A 20,137-nucleotide genomic window follows, 5' to 3' on the forward strand; every position below is an offset into this window, starting at 1 on the left:
TTCTTAAAAAAAATTCCCACTGATCAAACGTCCTTATATATTTCCCATTACATACAGCTTTCTCTTCCATATCACTGAAGCAAAATAGAGAGGCTGTTGGCCTCCTTGTTGTCTCTTGACAGGGAAGCGCTACCCCGAAACAGCAGGTCCAAGATGGGTGTGCCCCTGGGCTCATAGCTACTCTTGAGGGTCCTTGTCCAGCTTCATCTGGTGAATCAGTTACAGCCCTACCTGGAGCAAGAGGACCGTGCCACAGTAACTCATATGCTCATCACCACTCACCTAAAAAACTGCAATGCACTCTACATGGGGCTTCCGTAGCAATTGGTACAGAACGCAGCAGCCTGCATATTAACTGGCACTTTGCACTGAGAGCTCACTACACTCATGCTTCAGACTCTGCATTGGCTCCCAGTGATGCAATTCAAAGTGCTAGTTTTGACCTACAAATCCTAATATGGCCTAGCATCTGGACACCTGTAGGACAGCCTTGTATTACAGTCATCCCGGGAGAAGCTCTGGTTGTACCGTTTCCATGATGGAAGGGAGGCTGAAATACAGAGGCACTGTTTTTTTGGTAGCCGTGCCTGCACTTTGGAATAGCCTCCTTATTGAGATTAGCCTTGCCCTCATCTTGATTTCCTTCAGCAAGATACAAAAAATTGGGCTCTTTTTATAGACTGATTGGCACCATCTAGATGGAACATATGTATGTATCATCAATAAGTCCTTAATATGATTTTATTCTATTTAATTTTTAACCTTGTTTTTCTTGCTTTGTATATTGTATTGGTATTTACTGCTGATGTTTTATCTGTACAGCATTGTTAACCACTGGGACTCCTACAAGATTCAGTGGTGTACAGGCTGAATAAATAAATAAAGCGGACAGAAGCATGCTCTTACACACAACCATTTTCATTTTTTTTACTCCCAAACTGTTTGTGCAATACATAATAATTGTTAATATATTACGTAATAGTGTATACTACCACACACATAACTAATATGTTCATTTTCTGGTAATTGTCACTCAGTTTAATTTTCCAAAATTTTCTTATAAATATTTATAAAATGTTGTGATATAAAATGTTTCCGTTCAACACTCCACACACTTTCATTCATCCTCCAACTTCCTTCCCCCTCATTTGTGTGTGTGTCCATGTCCTATTAATTAACTTGATATAATTTCATAATGCTTATTTAGAGATGTAACATAGATACTGTAAAACAGCAATATCTAGCTAAGGCATATAGTTAGTAAGGTAAATGTTTCAACAGTCTCCTATTGTATAAATATTTATTAATTAATAAAACATTTTCTAAGAATTACAATAGAACTTGTAATGTATAAAATGTACACTGTGCTAAATATTTATATTAGCTTCTTATTTTAATAGGGTGATCAAAATGGCAATAAAATAGATTTTACAGTGTTGGGAAAAAATTATACTATTGCTAACACAGATCAAACTGTTCCTTTGTCTCATTGTGAAATTGCCAGTTTTCTTTTCCTGTAAGCAGAACTAGCTACAATCTACTTTTAAAAGGAATGAGGAAAGTTCTTAGTAAAAACCAGATGATTCTGAGGAAATTGTTAAAGTTTTCAAATAGTACAGCCCATTTCCAGGATTTTTATATAGGAACCTTTTTCTACTGCCATTCAGTTCTTGTAATGTTATTTGTAGTAGTAGAGCAGAATAAAACATTTAACTAAGTAAGTGCTTATATTTAGCATTTAGCATTTTTTCATTTGGGGGTGCTAAAATCTAGATTTCTCAGAACTGTAGAAATCAGGTTTTTCTTAGAATCTAGATTCTTTGTGGATATTACTGGTGGTGATATCTGCAGCTTTGAAGTTTCCTCTATGTCTGTCATTTGGTTAGGCTGCTGATGGGTCCCTGGGGTGCTTTGTCCTCTGGGATGCTATTTGGCTTTAATTCATCTCTGATTATAAGCAATTTATGCATTTTATCTGTTTTATATAAACATCAAAGGGAGTAGAGATACTACTACGCAAGCCACATTATAGATAAAAAGATGGCGATGTGATCTTATTTAGTTTTATTGTGATTCTCTTAAGCTGTCTTTTACAGTTTTTATATACAATGGTAAGTAATATTTCTTACTATGATAGGGATGTTCTATTACATGGTTAGTAATAGTTTAGACTTTGCAAATATGCTGAAAACAGATAAATGAATTTTATATCTGCCTAATTTTACTTTGAAATTCTGTACAATTCTTTATCTGCTAAATATTGCCAACTGCTTTGAAAGAAAAATATTACCTATATATTTGACATCTCCTATTCATGGATTTATACAGCCAGTAGTATCTACTGAGATAAAGGTTTCTATTACAAATTTGATTCTGGGGAACTAAGAGCTGAAAATATTTATTGTCCATAAATCAGCTATTTGTGTGATCTATGTCTTCCTACAACATGGATTTTATTTAGATTTACATTCCAATCTATTTTGGCTTTCATTTTTAAAAAATGCCCAGCCAGACATATGAATTTTATATAATTTTACTCTTTTGCGGTCAGAAATCCTAAAATTGCCCACCTAATTGTAAAATTTTGTCCCATAGCAATAAGGGTGCATATGTTAATGTTAATTCTATTGGATAAGGACTAAGCCCTGATACTGGCAATGATAAGTTGTATACATGTAAGTGATTATTGTACCATATCTATTATATGTTTATTTGTTTTATCTGAATTCTGTTCTATGACCATAATAAGGTTTTGTTATATGAATCAAACATGGATTAAGAATTACAAAACTGAGGCAATAAAGTGATAGAAGAGCATTATGTTGGATTTAATCCATGCTACATGGAACCATATATATCCACGTTTGAATACTGGAGGATTGATGGTAACCAATGATTTGAGACTCACTCACTACCTCAAAGTCATCCCTGTTATGAATAAGTTTACAGAATCACCATGATGTAATCTTCCCTTGACTTACTAGACTACTACAACTGTGCATTTACATCAAAATACAGCAACAAATATTTAAATACATTAAAAGAAAATTATCTTGTTTAAAGGTCCTATAGAAGCTGATCCTCAAATAAAATTACTGTTTCGGGACATTTGATTTCTCCATCGTCTGGACAACATAATAATTTAAATAACAATGATTATGGGCTAAAATTGAATTTCTGCTGCACTTTAATTTGGGAAACTGAATGATAGTGTAATTTCAGTTAATTCCTAAGGTTGATCAAGGGAGCCCATTTAGGAAGACATAAGCAAGAACCTATAAAGGAAAGCTCCCCCCCCCCCGCCATCCCATTACATACGTTATATAACCAACCACTTTTAATATGCCAGTAATTTCAAACATTATTTGGGAAGAAGTATCCTAAAACACAGAGAAAAAAAATCTGAATTGGAAGAGCTTCCTCACATTAGGAAAATAGTGAAGAAATATTCATCTGCTTGACTTCTGCTACTAAAGGCATAAGAATACTAACAATGTTTTAAGTAATAATTACTTAAGTAACAATTATAAATATGAAGTGTTTCCCCATAAACAATCATATATATGACTGTGTATTCAACTGCCTATCTGAGAAACTTATGTGAGGATAACACTGCCACTTTTATCATTTATACCACCTTCAATTCCTAGGAGGAAGGATAGGATAAAAAATTAGGGCTAGTGTTTCCCTACACACTGGAACTTTACCCTAAACTGACCTGGCAAGAGAAATAGAGGGAAACTTTTCTTAAAATGTATAACTCCTGTCTAACCTTCAACCCTGCTTTCTCCAGAGGTTCAAAAAAATGCTTCAGAACATCTTTTTAGATGATACAAAGTTCCTTTGACAAAACTAGCTCCATTCTGTTAGTGGAATTCTTCCACCTAACTGTAATTAGAAGCCTTCCACAGATTAAAGGAGCACTTTGGTCAACAGAAAATCAATTAAAAAATCAAACACACACATATGATAAAATGATAAAATACTTATTAATCACTTAGATTAATGAAACCTTTGTAAATCTATACTTGGAAGTAACCTTGAAATTAACAGGACTTACTTTTTGTAGTAATACACAGAATTGTGTTATTAGCATTATAAGATAAGAACAGAGTTCAGATACAAAACTATTAATCATTCATTTTTAGTCAGAACTCAATAATATCACATCTTCAAGTAATACTTTGACAGTCATTACAGGGCTATAATAGGACTCTGTATATGAAAATTTCATAGTGACTTAATATAGAGTTCAATTGATTTCAGTGTAAAAATTAGGCCCACATAACTATTTTATTGAAAAACAACATATTTTTGTACATTCAGTAACATTTCTCACTCACCTAAGAAGACAACTACTGTATATGCATTATACTGGCTCAGATTTATTTATTTTTTTAAATTGAGTGGGACAGTTCAAAATTATCAATGGATTCTAGATTTTCTGATACCAGTTTCTCTTGATATATACAAATATAGAGACCCCCCACTCGCCAAAAGCAAACCTGTTATACAGACCTTTTAGGGCAATAATAAGATTTAACTCTGTATATTTTAGACTTCTTAGGGTTTTTTTTTAAGTATTAAAATCCAATTTGGGCTTTTCTGTTTCAAAATAAATCAACATCTCCGCTCTTGCCCTATAAAAGCCTAACTGTTGTTTAGATTTAGAAATAGTAATAATAGTGATTCAAGATTATAGTATTTTGAAACATTAAAGTTGTAATCTTAAATATACTTACGTGGGAGTAAGCTGACTGAATTCAGTGATATTTACTTCTGAATAAAGAAATGTAAGACTGCATCACAAATCTTCACATTCCAGATGCTCTGTGCCAAAATATAAGGAAGGAATGGAATCAGAAATTGCAATATTTGCTTGCATTCTTAAAATTTGATCGGGGTGTGTGTATGGCAAAATTCCACAGTTTAATGAACCTACTTCCCACATTCTTTTCCATTTGAGACTACAGTCCGTAAACAGAAAAGTTTTTTTGGATCAATCTTTCTGTCAAAAACTTGCAAAAATTCAACCCTAAAATGGTGATGGAATTGGTGAGAAATATTTTTACTTGATAAAAACTGATTAATATATTAGTATATGTTTTATAAAATGTTTAAAAATTATTGTAGGGGCCTGCCATTTTTTAAATGTTATTTCTTCTTTCTCATGTCATAACAGGGTGAGATTTTCAGCTTTCTTGCTTGAAATGAATCTATAATCTAAACGTCTCTTAAGAAGCATAAAAGAACTTTGTGTGTATATAAATAAATAAATAGGACTGAAATGTTCACTCCATCACATATCCAAAGTATTTCATCCATTTCCTTGCCATTATACATGGAAATGATTCTCTAATTGCATATTTTGCGCCTGTAGTAGTTTATCCCTATCCCTTCCAATTTCTTGTTATGCCTTGAATTTTCCTGGAGAGCTAATTTTCTGTGCTATGAGTGGGAATGACAGCCTCAGGATTCTGTCATCTTAAGAATATGGGAAAAATCACAACTGGACAATGTGGAAGTTACCTAGAATAAAGTAATCTTTTAAATTAAGCAGATACTTATTTATATATGTTTGGAAACTGAACACTTCATTTATAAAGTCAATGAATAACAGGAAAGGTAAAATAACCTATTATCTTCTACAAACAAGGAGGCTGAAGAATAACTGGTAGAGATGAGCAGTATTATGTGTGACTAGTTATTTGAAAATACTAAGCAATCATCAAGTAAGTTACTTTTATCTTTTGAGCAACATAAGATGAACAACAATCTACAATAGCATAGTTCTGGGGTTTTCTTGCTTCTTCCACATTCTATGCTCTGTTTTTTGGGGGGGGGTAAAGTTTTATTTTACAAAGCATTCTGAAGAAGGACAATGGTTACTCATTCTTTTTTTCTATTCTGGATGGTCCTAATAAAAGAACTGTGCAACTATGCTTTTTAGAGTCTGTTACTGTGTGTGTGGGGGGGCACTGAATTGTTTCAGACTTCAATAAAATCAAATGCTTTAATACTATCACTAGAATAATGTGTGAGTCACACTAGCAGCTAGATGTAGAGAGTTGGTAATGTGATCAAAGAGTAGTATTAAATCTCTGCATTTACCTAGAAACATTTCACTTTTTATGGTAACTTCTTATGACTATAGTGAGAGCTCCTACTATATTATGTTCTAGACCATTTGTTCTCAACGGGGACGGTGGGAGGATGCTGAGGGGCGGTGAACTTGTTTTGGGCGGTAGGGGGGCGGTGGGCACGTTTTGGGCGGTAGAGGGGCGATGAGCATGTTTTGGCATTCGAACTTAATTTTAAAACTCCCCCCAAAATTTATTAAATCGATTATGGTTTACACCATTTGTACCAGCAATAAAACGAACTTACGCGACGGCTGCCCTCACGCACTTCTAAGAATGGTGAGACGAATTTGTATTCTAGGTAGGATGACCTTGAAGAACTCGACACTATGATTCTTCTCCGATCCCAACCAGCACAGCACATGCATCAGCTGTTTTCCCGTGTGATTAATCGCAGCGCGTGCGTCAGCTGTCTTCCCGCGCAATTAATCACAGTGCATGCATTGAGCATCCTTTCAATATGAATGTTTGATTTGACCCGTGTTTCTTGAGTTGCTTTTCGTTCGCTTCATTTTTTTTGCATTAGTCATTTTAATTTTAATAAAAGGAATGCAATTACCTTCCAGGGCAAAAGTATCGAGTTAAATTGAACAAATTTGGTAAGTCTACTGAAAAAAATTACTTAAAATTTTTGCCTTTTATAATTCAGTAACTCCCCCCCCCAAAGGGTGGCATTGAAAAATTTTCCGCTCCTTAGGGGGGCGGCAGCTTCAAAAAGGTTGAGAATCACTGTTCTAGACTGACAAAGAATGAATGAACAGACTGCCCTAGTGCATATAGTTGAAATTAACTTTTCGTATTTCCAATACTGAAATATCCAAAGCCTCATTTGCATTTTGTTTTGACAAAGACTTGTTTTTAAAGAACTACTACATGAAGATATCATATAACTTTGGTCCTATTTTGGGTGAGCCAGTTACAATTTCAATATATTTGTTCCAGAGTTCAGATGTCTGTCTATTAACTAATTATTTAATGTGGCTGAACTGAATATTTCTGATTTGGTGGCTATATAAGTCAAATAAATAAATGCCTATTATTTGAACAATTAATAATACAAAATTCTACAATTTTGTATAATTTGCAATTATGGAATCACCTTCCTTAGAGTTTGAAGATGCAGCATAGTTCCCACAGCTGCCATCTCCCAGTCAACAAATGAAGAGGAAGAAAAAGCCAGGACTACAGGTAGTCCTCGCTTTACGACTACAATTGGGCCCAGAACTTCTGTCGCGAAGTGATGTGGATATTAAGTGAGTCGTGCCTGATTTTACGACCTTTTTTGCCATGATTGTTAAGTGAATCATGTGGTTGTTAAGCGAATCTGGCTTCCCCCATAGATTTTGCTTGTTGGAAGCCCCCTGGGAAGATTACAAATGGTGATCATGTGACCCCCAGGACACTGCAACTGTCGTAAATACATGCCGGTTGCCAAGTGCTCGAATTTTGATCACGTGACCATGGGAATGCTGCGATGGTCGTAAGTGTGAGAACTGGTCATAACTCACTTTTTTCAGGGTGTCGTAACTTTGAACAGTTGTTAAACAAATGGTCATCAGTCGAGGACTACCTGACGGAGCCAACAGGTACCAGGGCTCCTGCAATGTTACTTGATTTCACTCATTAAAAGTCACCTTACCAAGATTTTTACAAAATAAATATGGCCAATTTCTGCAAGATCTGTATTCACATATGAAATCTTACAATTGGGGGGACAGTACCTACAACATTCTATACCATGAATGGCGACTGTCACTTAAAAAGACTGCTGACTCCCAGCCTAGTCTTCACTACCACCACTTTTCTTTAACAAAATGAATTGCTATCAGGACCTTGAATACTTTGGTTACTACTTAATATATTTCAAATATATTTCAAATATATTTCAATATGTCAGATAACCAACATAAATCTACATATGAAGTACATCTTTCATCATAAAAGTGTCTAATTTATTAAATAATATTGAGAGTCCAGTAGGCATTCATAAGAGAATAAATGCATTCTGAGACAGTAGCTTTTATTATGGAGAGAAACAAATTGCAAGTGTTAGCTGATTCTTTAGAGAAAATATAATAAAACAAATTCATATCCTGAGGCATTTTACACACCTAAGTGCTACTCAGTCTTAATCGCTGTCAGTTGGAAAATGTAATTCAGCATAAATTACTTCTGACTAACTCTTTTAATCCTTCCTTTTACTGATGATGCAGTCACTCTTTGTGCTGTCAGCTATAATGTCTCTCACTCTAACTGAAGGTTTTTGAAAGAATCTCTCTAAACCTGTTCCAAGATTGCTTGTTCTCCTATAAGAAATAGACTCCTTAGATCACATTTCTTAAAGACTACTGTAGGTTCTGGTAACAGAACTGAAAATAGAGCTGGTAACAGACTGGCAAAAGAAATGGTACTGTTTCGAGAAGTTTGGTTTCTGGGGCTATGATGTGCATTATGGAAAGACAGTGAAGGTAAAGACATATCATAAACTTTTAGAAATCATTTTTAAAAAGTCAACAGGACTGGCTTCTAGGAATCAAAGATGCTTCCTAAGCTTGCAGAAATGTTAGCTGCAAACTACTTAATAGATTGGAGAAGGAATTATTTTGAAAGGTTGGCCTTGGGGAAAAAAATGATTTATTTAATCAATGTATATAGTCATATAATATTCCAAAGAGAGAGCCAGTTTGGTGTAGTGGTTATGGCACCAGGCTAGGAACTGGGAGGCCATGCATTCTAGCCCTGTCTTGGGCATGAAGACAGCTGGGTGACCTTGGGCCAGTCTCTCTCTCTCTCAGCCCTAGGAAGGAGGCAGTGGCAAACCACTTCCAAAAAGTTTTGCCAAGAAAATTGCAGGCAGTCGCCAGGAGGCAAAAACTGACTCAAAGGCACATTAAAAAAAAATAAAATCCAAAAGATGTTAGACTTTATTGAAACGATAACAATTAAGTATATATGAAGACTTAATTTTTAAGACTACTGATGCAGTATATATATAAATAAACATTTCAAAGGGCCAAGTAAAAAATATAAAGTACTAACAAATACATGGCAGAAAATAGGGACTGATACATTTTAATTTTAGGTAAGAAGTATTTTGTTCTAGTGGACTGCTACTTGAAATTATTTAAAATATGTCATTTGGAAAAGCTTAAAATCATGTTATTACATTGTGAGCCTATATTTGCTAGACTCAATGTTCCTGATGATTCTGTAAAGTAATAAAAGTTTTCAGTTCAGAAGAGTTTTGCAAATTTGCAAAGGAATGGGATTCTATATATACTACTTCTCATCCTTATTACCTTCAGTCCAATGGTATGTCAGAAAGAACAATACAAACTGTACAAAATATTTTAAAAATCAGTTATTTAAGTCAGATGTATACCTTAAGTTCTTGGCTTTTAGAAATATTCAATTGGTTGATGACAAATCATCAGCCCAACTTGTCTACCCATAAAAATCAAGACTACATATCACAAGAGTTTTATTACATCTACATAGTAAACAAGGAAATGTGACAGAACAAGTGAGAAAAAAACAATATTATGACAAAGGAAAAAAATGTTACCCCTTTGGAAGGAGGTGATAAGATTAATAAGCAACAAAATGGTTTAGGGAAACCCATTCAAGTGATAGAAAAGCACACAACACCAAGATTTTACACTGTGGAGATTAGTGATGATGCAGTTTAATATAGGTACAGGAAATATCCGTAAGTGGCTTTAACTCTACCTTTTAGAAAAGAGCCTGAATCAGAAATATTGGAAGCACAACAGAAGACTGCTATTGTTATCAGATAAACATCAGGGTTTTGTAAAACCTGTAACAGCATCTAGTATAAGAGTAGTTAGAAAACCAGAAAGCTATAAGCATTGAAAATAAATAAATAAATAAATAAATAAATAAATAAATAAATAAATAAATTTGGGGGGATGTAGTGATTAGATTGCTTTTGATTAATGGGTTACTCAAGTGTAATATGTGAATTACTCCAGCAATTTGATGACATCTGTCATGAACTGTGGGCTTGTAGAGGAATAAATATAGATAACTGTGTTATTTAGGCTCTTCATGTAATTCTTGGGAACTGCCTTTTCATTTAAAGAAAAATGTAACAGTGACATTCTTAGAAGACACAAAATTTCACATCTGAATTATTTCAGAGTCCCCTGGTAGATATAACTGAATCTGATGACTTGTTTTCAACTTGTCAATAAGCCTAGAATATCATGCCAACACTATTTATTTACTTAGATTTAGGCACTGCCCAACTCCAAGCTAACACTGGATAACTCACAATATAAAACAAGCAATAGTAAAAAAATAGCATCCATCCGATCACTATATTATATAGACAGAAATACATCGAGCATGGGAACCCACATCCACCATACCCCAAGGCCTGAGAGACCATCCGGATTTTCAAGGCCTTCTAGAATACCATCAGGGTGGGAACCACATAATCTCTGATGGAATCTCATTCCAGAGGGCAGACACTGCAAAAAAAAAAAAGGCACACATCCTGCATCCCAATAGATGGCATTGTTTCATCAATGGGACCCAGAGTGCACAAACTCTGCCAGCTCTTACCAGACAGGCAGAAACCATGGGAGATAGGTGGTCCCTCAAATAATCTGATCCTATGCCATGTAGGGGTTTTATACATGATAACCAGAATCTTGAATTGGACCTGGAAGCACACCAGCAATCAGTGCAGCTTGTGAAGCAGTGGTGTCACATGGACATGCCAAGGCATGCCCATCACTGTCTATGCTGCTGCATTCTAGATCAGTTGAAGTTTTAAGTAATCTTCAGGGTCAACCCCATGTAGAGTGCATTGCAGTAGATGAGCCACAAGTGACAAGGGCATGAGTGACTATCTGAAGGGCCTCCTGATCAAAGAAGGGCTGCAACTGGTACACAAGATGAAGCTGTGCAAAGGCCTTCTTTGCATAACTGCCACCTGTTCTCTGAGCAGGAGCTATGAGTCCAAGATAACCCTCAGATTGTGCACCGATCTTGAGTGGGGAAGTGCAGACTAGCTATGGATATTAAGTCCCCCTGGATCTGGGGGTCCTAATATCCATATCCAGTCTTGGTAGGATTACCAGGTTTCTCCCCATCCAGACCCATGCAGCCTCAGGTACTGGGACAGGACCTCAACATCACTTGGACATCTTGGGGTTAAGAGATATAATTGGGTATCAAGGACTTCTGGGGAAGAAATGGTGAACCAAAGATGGTTCTGCTAAAAGTGGAATGAAGAGCTGATGAGTAGACCAGGTCTTTGTAATACCTCTCTGGACAAGGAGAGGACTTGAGATTGCCCACCAATGCTCCATACAGTTGCTCCTTGCAAGGAAACCACAAGACAGCAGTCTCCAGCAGGTTTAGAGCTCTGAGAGACAAGGAAATAGCCATCTTGTTCAAACCACAGCTGGTGCCTCTAAGGACACTGAGTTCGGATACTTCCTTTTCTAATCACTTTCAGAAATTGTTTCTTAATTGCTTTTTAGCTATTAGGAATCTTTGGACTGACAAGTCTGAAAACACGGGCTGAATTTCCTTCAATCCTTAGCGAAAGAAGTTTTAAATACAAGTTTAAGGATTTTTTAAAAATGTATTTTTTGGAATAAACAGCAAAAGGGTGATTAGAACTTGATTTTGGAAAGTTACAAATGGACTAAGGTTCCAGATGGATTTGAAATAAAATTTTGGAATTAATTATAAGAATCCTTATAATGCTTTTGTTTTAAATTCTCTTTAAAAAAAAATGATAGGATGAGACTTTGAAGGTTAGACACTAGAGGGAACCAGAAGGAACTAAAGATTACAATTAAAGGAGAAGAACACTTACATTTGACTTACTAATACAGAATGAAGCAAAATATTTTAACATAGGACATATTGAGGGATATTTTTGAACAATGGACCCAGAAGTTAATTTTAAGAGTATCTGCCTTTATAGATAGACTTGTTTAAAAGATGTTATGAAAGAAGAACAAGTTTTACCTGACAAGATCAAGACTGATATGAAAGTGGATTTAAAAATGACAGGCTATCATACAAGATTGATATGGAAAAAGATGCTACACTGGGCATACAAAAGAAACCAGCTGATGTCTTAATAATTAAAAGGGATATACAAATAACAAAACAAGAGAGTGACCTAGATAATTTTCCTATATTGGATTTACAAAAGAGACTTGTTAAAGCTTTCAAGAATTTTGTGAGAAGGGACAAAGAAAAAATGAAAAGAAACCAAGTTCCAGGATATTATTTGAAGGGACTAAAGATCAAGATTGTTAAAGGAAGGAATATAAAGTTGGTTTATTTGATCAAGGTTAAAATAGATATGTTGTTATCTCTGGTAACCCTTAATGGACTTTTGCTGATCAGGACTGAAACAACACAGCTTTAAGGATTTGTTTATAGATAAGAGATGGGATATGGGAAGAAGAGATCATTTGTTGTATTTTAAGAGAAGGTGATAAGTTACTAAAATTGTTTATACTACTTGTGATGAAGGGGGAAGTCATTTCTTTATGTATTTCTTTTCTTTACTATATTATTTTTTCTTTCTTTTCTGTTTTTTTTTCTTTTCTGCACCTTCTGTTTTTTTTTCTAGTTTGTATTAGTTTTTATCTTTGTAACTGTAATTTTTAATAAAATTACTATTAAAAATAAATATTAAAAAAAGAGATATAATTGGTATCATCCAAATATTGATGATACCGAATCCTGAACTGGCAGATGACCTCATCTAGCAGTTTCATATAGATGTTAAACAGGAGGAAAAACACAGAGTGTTGAACTCTGTGGTACCCCACAAAGGAGAGGACAGGAAAACGACCTCCCCCACCCATCAACACCAACTGGAACTGGCCACAAAGGAAGAGAGAAGATGGCGGTTTACTAGGTGACATAAAATCTGTCCCTCCAAACTGCAAGGGGACTTTCTTAGCTGTAAATTAGTAAGAATTTGGCAGAAGGGCTAATTTTTCTTTGGGGCTGTTTTTAGAGGGTGAGCCCACAAGATTAACAATCTTCACTAAGCCATTTGCAATTACAGCAGCGATTAATCTGATAAGAATCTTGGGAGCTGAACTTTACAGATTTATAGGTTCATAATTTTTGTTTCTCTTTTCAGACCTCACAGATCTTGTATTTTGTTCCTTTTAGCCTCTGTGGAAACTTTTTAATTGGAATGTACAACTATCCTTTTACTATTTGGGTAGATTTTATTACTTTGGTATTGGTTCCTGAACGTTTTCTGTGCTTGTCTATCAGCATTGTTTAATACAATAAAGATCCTCAAAACTTATGATTTTGGGAATCTGCTTTGATAAAAACATAATTTAATTTTCAAGATATTTGTTAATCTGCATTAAGAACTTTGACGTCCACTACATAGTTTGTGCAGTTGAATATTCCTATATAGACATTTTAATTAGATATATTTGTTTTATTATTTCTGATCTCAATATTATAGTTCGTTTAAAACTGGTTTGGGTTTTTCCTTCCTTCCCCCCCCTTCCAACTTTTCACCTAAAAAAAAAGAACTTGTTTTAACCACAAGAGAGCACTCCAACACAAGAAATGGTGAGACAGAATTTCCTGTTTCTCAGACAGTTTTCTTTTCATTAACCATAAGAGGGCATTCCAACATAAGAAATCATTTTCAAGTCTAACATGAACTAAGTAAAATAACAATCGCCTCCATTTATGCTCCAAATGATAATAAGACGAAATTTTATAAAATATTTTTACAACAAACGGAAACTACAATGGGTGACATTTCAGTCTTCAGGGATATGAAAGGGGTGTTATCTCCTCTTCTGGATAAGTCAACTTTATCAAAAGAACGTTAGTAAAACTTCCTTAAAGTGTTCCAAATTACATGACACTACTATCCATTTTGGATGCCTGGAGACATAAACATCCTGTAGAGAGAAAGTATATTTATTATTCTTTAGTCCACAAAATATATTCAAGAATAGATGTGCGTTGGATTTCCAATTAATTGTTTGTTTGCTTTTAGGCCAAAGTAACTTTATTTTAAAAAAGAAAAGGAAAGTGGGTTAATTTTTTTTAACCTTAAGTAGTCACATGCAAAACATTCAGAGGTAAAAGAGATAAAAAGATAAAATTGTTCAAATCACAGATGGTGTCCTCAAAAGATCTCCCATAGAAAACTACAAGGATAACACAAGATTCTGGGCAGACACCAGATAATACTGAACTGTTTCTGATTTAGAAAAACTCTGCTGTAAAGAGGTTCCAAGCAACATAAAAGCACATAATTTACTGAGAAGATACAGAGAACATAAACATAAGGAACAATAATCACCAGAGTCTTCAGTGCACACATTAAAGTAAATCAAGACTTCCAATTCATTGTTGACTAACATCTTTGATGTAGAGATGGCAGTTTCCACATATGCAGATCATAATCTAATAATTGTAATGTTAAACAGAGAAATCCCAAGTTTGAATAGATGGAGACTTAATGAACTGTTACTATTACAAGATAACATTAAATTGAAGTGTCCCCAGGAATTAAATAGCTACTTTCAGATGAATTTAATTTCTAAAACTTCCCTAACTACAGAATGGGAGGCTAGTAAAGCATTTATGAGAGGGCCCAATATCTCTCTAACATCAAACAAAAAGAAAATCATGCAAAAGCAGAAAGACATACAATGGTGCTTCAAAGTTTGTGAACCCTTTTGAATTTTCAATATTGATCTGATTTTCACACAAGTCCTAAAACTAGATAAGAAAACCCAATTAAGTGAGTCAAAAGCATTGTTCATTTATTCATTGATCCAAAGCTACATCTTTGTGTGTGACAAAGGCATATGAACCTCTAGGATTATCAGTTCATTTGAAGGGGAAATTAGAGTCAGGTGTTTCAATCAATAGGATGATCAGGTGTGAGTGTGGGAGGTCCTGCTTTATTTAAAGAACAGAATTCTGGGTATTGAATATCAAAGTCTAATTTTCCCCATACAGGTATGTGGAAATGTGACATGGCTCAAACTAAGGAGATTTCTGAGGACCTCCAAAAAACAGTTGTTGACGCTCACCAGGCTGGAAAAGCTTACATAATTATTTCCAAAGACTTTGGACTCCAGTAGTCCACTGTCAAACAGACTGTAAAAATGGAGGCAATTCCACATCATTATTACCATCCCCAGGAGTGATCAACCAACCAAGATCACAGCAAAGAGCAAGGCATGTAATACTCTGGAGGTCTCAAAGAAGCCCATAGTAACATCTAAGGAACTAAAAGCCTCTCTCGCATTGATAAATGTCAGTGTTCATGAGACCACCATCAGGAGAACATTGAACAACAATGATGTGTATGGCAAGGATGCAAGGAGAAAGCCACTATTCTCCAAAAATTACACTGCTGCCCATCTACAGTTTGCAAAAGATCGCACAGATAAGCCATAAGACTATTGGAAGAATGTTCTGTGGACGGATAGGACCAAAATAGAACTTTTTGGCTTGAATGAAAAGCGTTATGTTTGGCGAAAGACAAACACTGCATTCCAGCATAAGCACCTTATCCCATCTGTGAAATATGGTGGCAGCAATTTCATGGTTTGGGCCTACTTTGCTCCTCTGGCCAAGATGGCTTGTCATCATTGATGGAATTTATTCTGAACTGCACCAGCAAATTCTATAGGACAATGTCAGGGTATCTGTCTGTGAACTGAAGCTCAAGAGAAACTGGGTCATGCGGCAAGACAATGACCCAAAACATACAAGTTGTACAAGCAAAGAATGGTTAAAGCAGAAGTTAATGTTTTGGAATGGCCAAATCAATGGATATTTTCATCTTGTTTTCTTGGCAGCGATATGAAAGCAGTTACCATTGCTTTCTTCCAGGATATATTTTCAGTTTTGCTTAGTATTTGCATGGTTTCAGCACCAAGGTCAGCTAGGTGCTACCATCACTTGTAGACATAGCCTACTTATTTTCTTAGACTAGCCCTAACTTCCCTCAAGTCTAATATCATTTATCTTTGTGATACTATATTAATAACAAAGGAAGGGGAAAAGTCCCACTGAGCTCAATAGAGTTTACAAATAAAAGTATGGACAGCATGCTTAGATGTATTTATGTGTAAGGCAATTTATGTCCCACATTATCAACTCTTAATTGGATCCTTAAAGTTCAGAAAACATATAATAAAAACATTAAAACTTTAGGATTGGGGCATAAGGAAAATAGTGAGTTTCTGTTTTGTTTTGCTTTCTTAAGGGCTTTTTCCCACTGGTACCTACCAACAAACATGCCCTAGCAACATCTTTTTTCTGTCTTGGATCCAGAACGTTGCCTTCATCTTATCCCAACCCATGAACAAGGCAGGACTCAATTGCTTTTAGTTGTACTACTATGTTGAAGTAGTATTTTATCACTTAGTCTGACACTGATGAGGGGCAGCCTCATGGTGTATTAAATCTTTTAGCTTTGACACTCATTCCTACAGAGAGAAGTGAGGTCACTGCAGAGGCAGGATCGGGATCAGCAATGGGGACCGAAAATTTCATGCTGTTACAGTTTTCTGCCTCTCAAGGAAGGAAAATGCCACTTCAACTTGGCAAAGGGGAAAGGCCCTAAACTGCAAATTTAAGGTGATCAAGTTAATCCCATTATATTAATAGACTTAAATCACGATTAAGCTTTCACAAGGAGCTTTCATAAAGCTTAGGACAGATACAGCTACCCCTACGAAGGCTGCCTTTGCACCCTTCCGACACGTTTCACTGATTTCTGTGGAATCAATTCGGAGTATAGACGTGCAGCAGAACAGCCGAAGATAAAGCCCGCTAAGCCAGGAGGCTTCAGAAGATGGATGGAGGAGCCCCTGAATTGTTGCATACTGAGCAACGCTATTGCTCTCAGAAAGACGAAATCATAGGATAAATACGGCCAAGAGCAACACGAATCGCTCAGATTACACCCAAGTGAAAAACTTGTCACCGGCTCCCCCTTCTCGCCTCTCCTCTTCTTGCCTCTCGACTTTCCTCCATTATCAGTCTCCCCACAGCTCACCTTTCGAGAAGGGAAGAGCCGGAACGAAGACAATACATCGCGAAAGGCATCGGCGGGCAACTGGAAGCGAGGGCCGCAAGAGCGCGGCTCCTCTTCCTTTCCAGCGCGCGCTTTCCTCCCGTTACTTGGCAACCAGCGAAGCGCGAACTCACCCTCAGTCCGGAGGAAGGAGTCGCCGCCTGATTAGGTGCGCGTGCGCAGCAAGCACGAATCGCTCGAAGTCTCTGGCCGAGAGAAGAAAATTATAGAGCTATACTTAACACGAGTACAAACTTGTATCCTCGTTTGTGGCAAGGCATAAGTAATTGGCCCGTTTGTAAATGGTGGATATAAATCTCCGCCCTGTTTCTAATCTTCAGGATTAACATTAGAGTTCCCTGTAGATCTGGGATATGGAGGGGTTCTCCGAGCTTGTTTCTTTTCTTGCAAACGTTTCATTACCCGGCTAGATAACATCTTCAGTGCTAGAATGGGATGGGGTTTGCTCTCTCTTTATATACGGTGGCATGCCCTGCCAGTGTTGGTGGGGGTGTGGTTTTATTTTGTTTTATTTTTTCTTCTGGTAGTTCCTTGATTAGGGTATTGTTCACTGCTTGATTGTGTGCTTGGTGGTAACCGCTGCTTATCTGAGTGATGATTGCTGATGAGGAGATGTTGTGGTCTTTTGTTTTTTCTATTGTCTCTTTTGAATAGTGTGTAGAGGTTGTTTATCTCTATGTGCCTGTTGATGGCTGCCTTGTCTGAATACCAAGCTTCCAAGCATTCCCTTTCATTTTTGGATTTAGCTTGGTCTAAAATGCTGACAGTTTCTCAGTTAAAACTATAGTTGAGTCTGTCCATGTGTTGTGAGATTAAGAAGTTTTCATCATGTCTTCTGACTGCTAGTTGGTGCTCATGGATGCGCTCTGCTAGCCTTCTGCCCGTCTGTCCTACACAGTGGCTGTTACCGTCCTTACACTGTATGTTGTAGATGACTCCTGTTTTTTCTTCTTGGGTGATTGGGTCTTTTGGTTTGCTTAAGATGTTTTGGAGGGCTTTAGTTTAGATCTGGCATAAGCACATTTTTTCAAACATATCCTGTGTGAGATATACACTTACATACACCGTAGTTCTATAGTGGTAGAATAATGCATTATATTTGTATCAGAATTACCTAACATGCATTTAGTATTTTTAATAACTAAGATCTTAGAAAAGATTATTAACTCTTGTTTGCTGCTAAAGGTTGCCTCAAGTTGAGCCCAATTCCTGATAACTCTGCAGTCATATCCTTATTGTTTCTTGGCAACAGTATGAAAGTACTAGTTTATAGCTAGTGGATCCTTAAATCCTTATTTATCCTACTTCGGATATATTATGTGAAGACCTAGCTCTTTGGAGAAGGCTCTAATGCCTGGAAAGATGAAAGGAAAGAAAAAAAGACGATGACCAGCAGCAAGGTGCATAGACGGTTACAGGAGCGATGGGTGCACCATTGGAAGGTCTGAAAGATCAAATTAGGGATAGATTGTAATGGATACAATCTATCTATGTGGTCACTAAGAGTGGACACCAACTTGATAGCCTGTAATCAATCAATGCATGTGCATCCTTACACTCCTTATTGTATGTCTTTCACATCTGGACACATATTCTGCATCTTACCTTTTGCACACACATAAAATGCAGTCCACCTTTACTCAGGCATGCACATTCTACAGGCTTGCTGGGTGACAGTGAGAGGTATTTGTCATCCTTCCCCCAACACAAGCTACCCAGGATGCAACTGGATTTCTTTGGCTGGTGGTTTGTTGTTATTTCTTTGTACCTTCAAGTCATTGTTGACTCCTGGCAACTGTCTGGCCTACTCCCAGTTTTCTTGGTAATATTTCAAAAGTGGTTTTCTCTTGCCTCCTTCCTAGGGCTGAGAGAGAGGGACTGGCCCAAGGTCACCCAGATGGCTTCATGCCCGAGGCAGGACTAGAACTCACAGTCTCCTGGTTTCTAGCCTGGTGCCTTAACCACTGCACCAGACTGGCTCTGTTAACAGGCAAAAAGACCAATATCAGAGCTAATGGGCCAGATAGGATGAGGGGAGGACAACTTTGTGGGTTTCTCTCTCCTTCTTGGCATTAGTAATGTTTAGGGTTGCTGGTGGGAGCAGAAAGTTTAATTCCCATCCATTTCAAAATGGTGGCTACAGTTACCTGCTAATTGCCATGATTCCTTTACTTAAAGAATCTGTTTTTTGCTACAACCTCCTGAGCCTCAGGCTAGGTTAGATCTCTCTCTCTAAGCTTTCTCTCATTCACTTTTATGCTTGCTGTCCCTGCCCCCACAATACTCATCAGCAGAAGCTCTCAGGGAAAACCAAAAATGCCTGAACTGGGTCTAGCAGGGAAGTTTATGTTGCAAGAAGTTTGGAATGAATGGCTTTGTTCACATAACATAATAATTAAAGGTTTCCTGAATTAACCCAATTGTAACAATTTATAGTTGCAGAACAATAAATTAACACACTATTGTACTCCGCAAACTAACCAACCATATTTTTGCTTATGTGAACCCAGCCTAGATTCCTTCTCCAGTTGAAAGAATCTTGGGTTTACTAAAATAGGATTTTGCTAAACTATCAGAAACACTTTGAAACATGAGGTTGGTCCCATATGATTCAGGTATGGAAACTGCTGTTTGACAGAGGAGCATGAGGTAGCTCTGCTGAAATGAAGAATGATTGGCTCTTCTCATGTCTGCAGGAGAGCCCTTCTAGCTGTTGATCCACAATCCACTAATCCATTACTGATCTCTGACACTGGATGGGATCACAGTTTAATTCCACCACCCTGTATTTTCAGCCTTTAATTCTATGGTGAGGGAATCAGTGCTGCAGTGGAGAGATTCTTCTACTTTTGAAGACATCTTCCTTGTTTCATTCGTTCATGCATAGAAGGAC

At 36.6% G+C, this 20,137-nt stretch overlaps 1 protein-coding gene across 6 annotated transcripts in view; it reads right to left on the reverse strand.

Moving 5' to 3' along the window:
* Nucleotides 1-17,386, reverse strand: part of WDPCP (WD repeat containing planar cell polarity effector) — a 173,010-nt gene extending 155,624 nt beyond the window's left edge. For 5 of the 6 annotated variants that reach the window (XR_015794843.1, XM_088134019.1, XM_088134016.1 and 2 more), the window contains exons 1-2: nucleotides 17,206-17,386; nucleotides 4,743-4,830 (exon numbers count right to left, since the gene is read on the reverse strand). The gene's annotated coding sequence lies outside the window, so the exon portion shown is untranslated. The remainder of the gene's footprint in view (nucleotides 1-4,742; nucleotides 4,831-17,205) is intronic. The other variant, XM_088134015.1, reaches the window with a different exon arrangement.
* Nucleotides 17,387-20,137: the final 2,751 nt, after the last annotated feature.

Source organism: Python bivittatus, unplaced genomic scaffold, assembly GCF_059951505.1.
Source record: "Python bivittatus isolate LINGU-HERP-01145 unplaced genomic scaffold, Pbiv_v1 ctg000020_np1212, whole genome shotgun sequence".
Lineage (NCBI taxonomy): Eukaryota > Metazoa > Chordata > Lepidosauria > Squamata > Pythonidae > Python > Python bivittatus.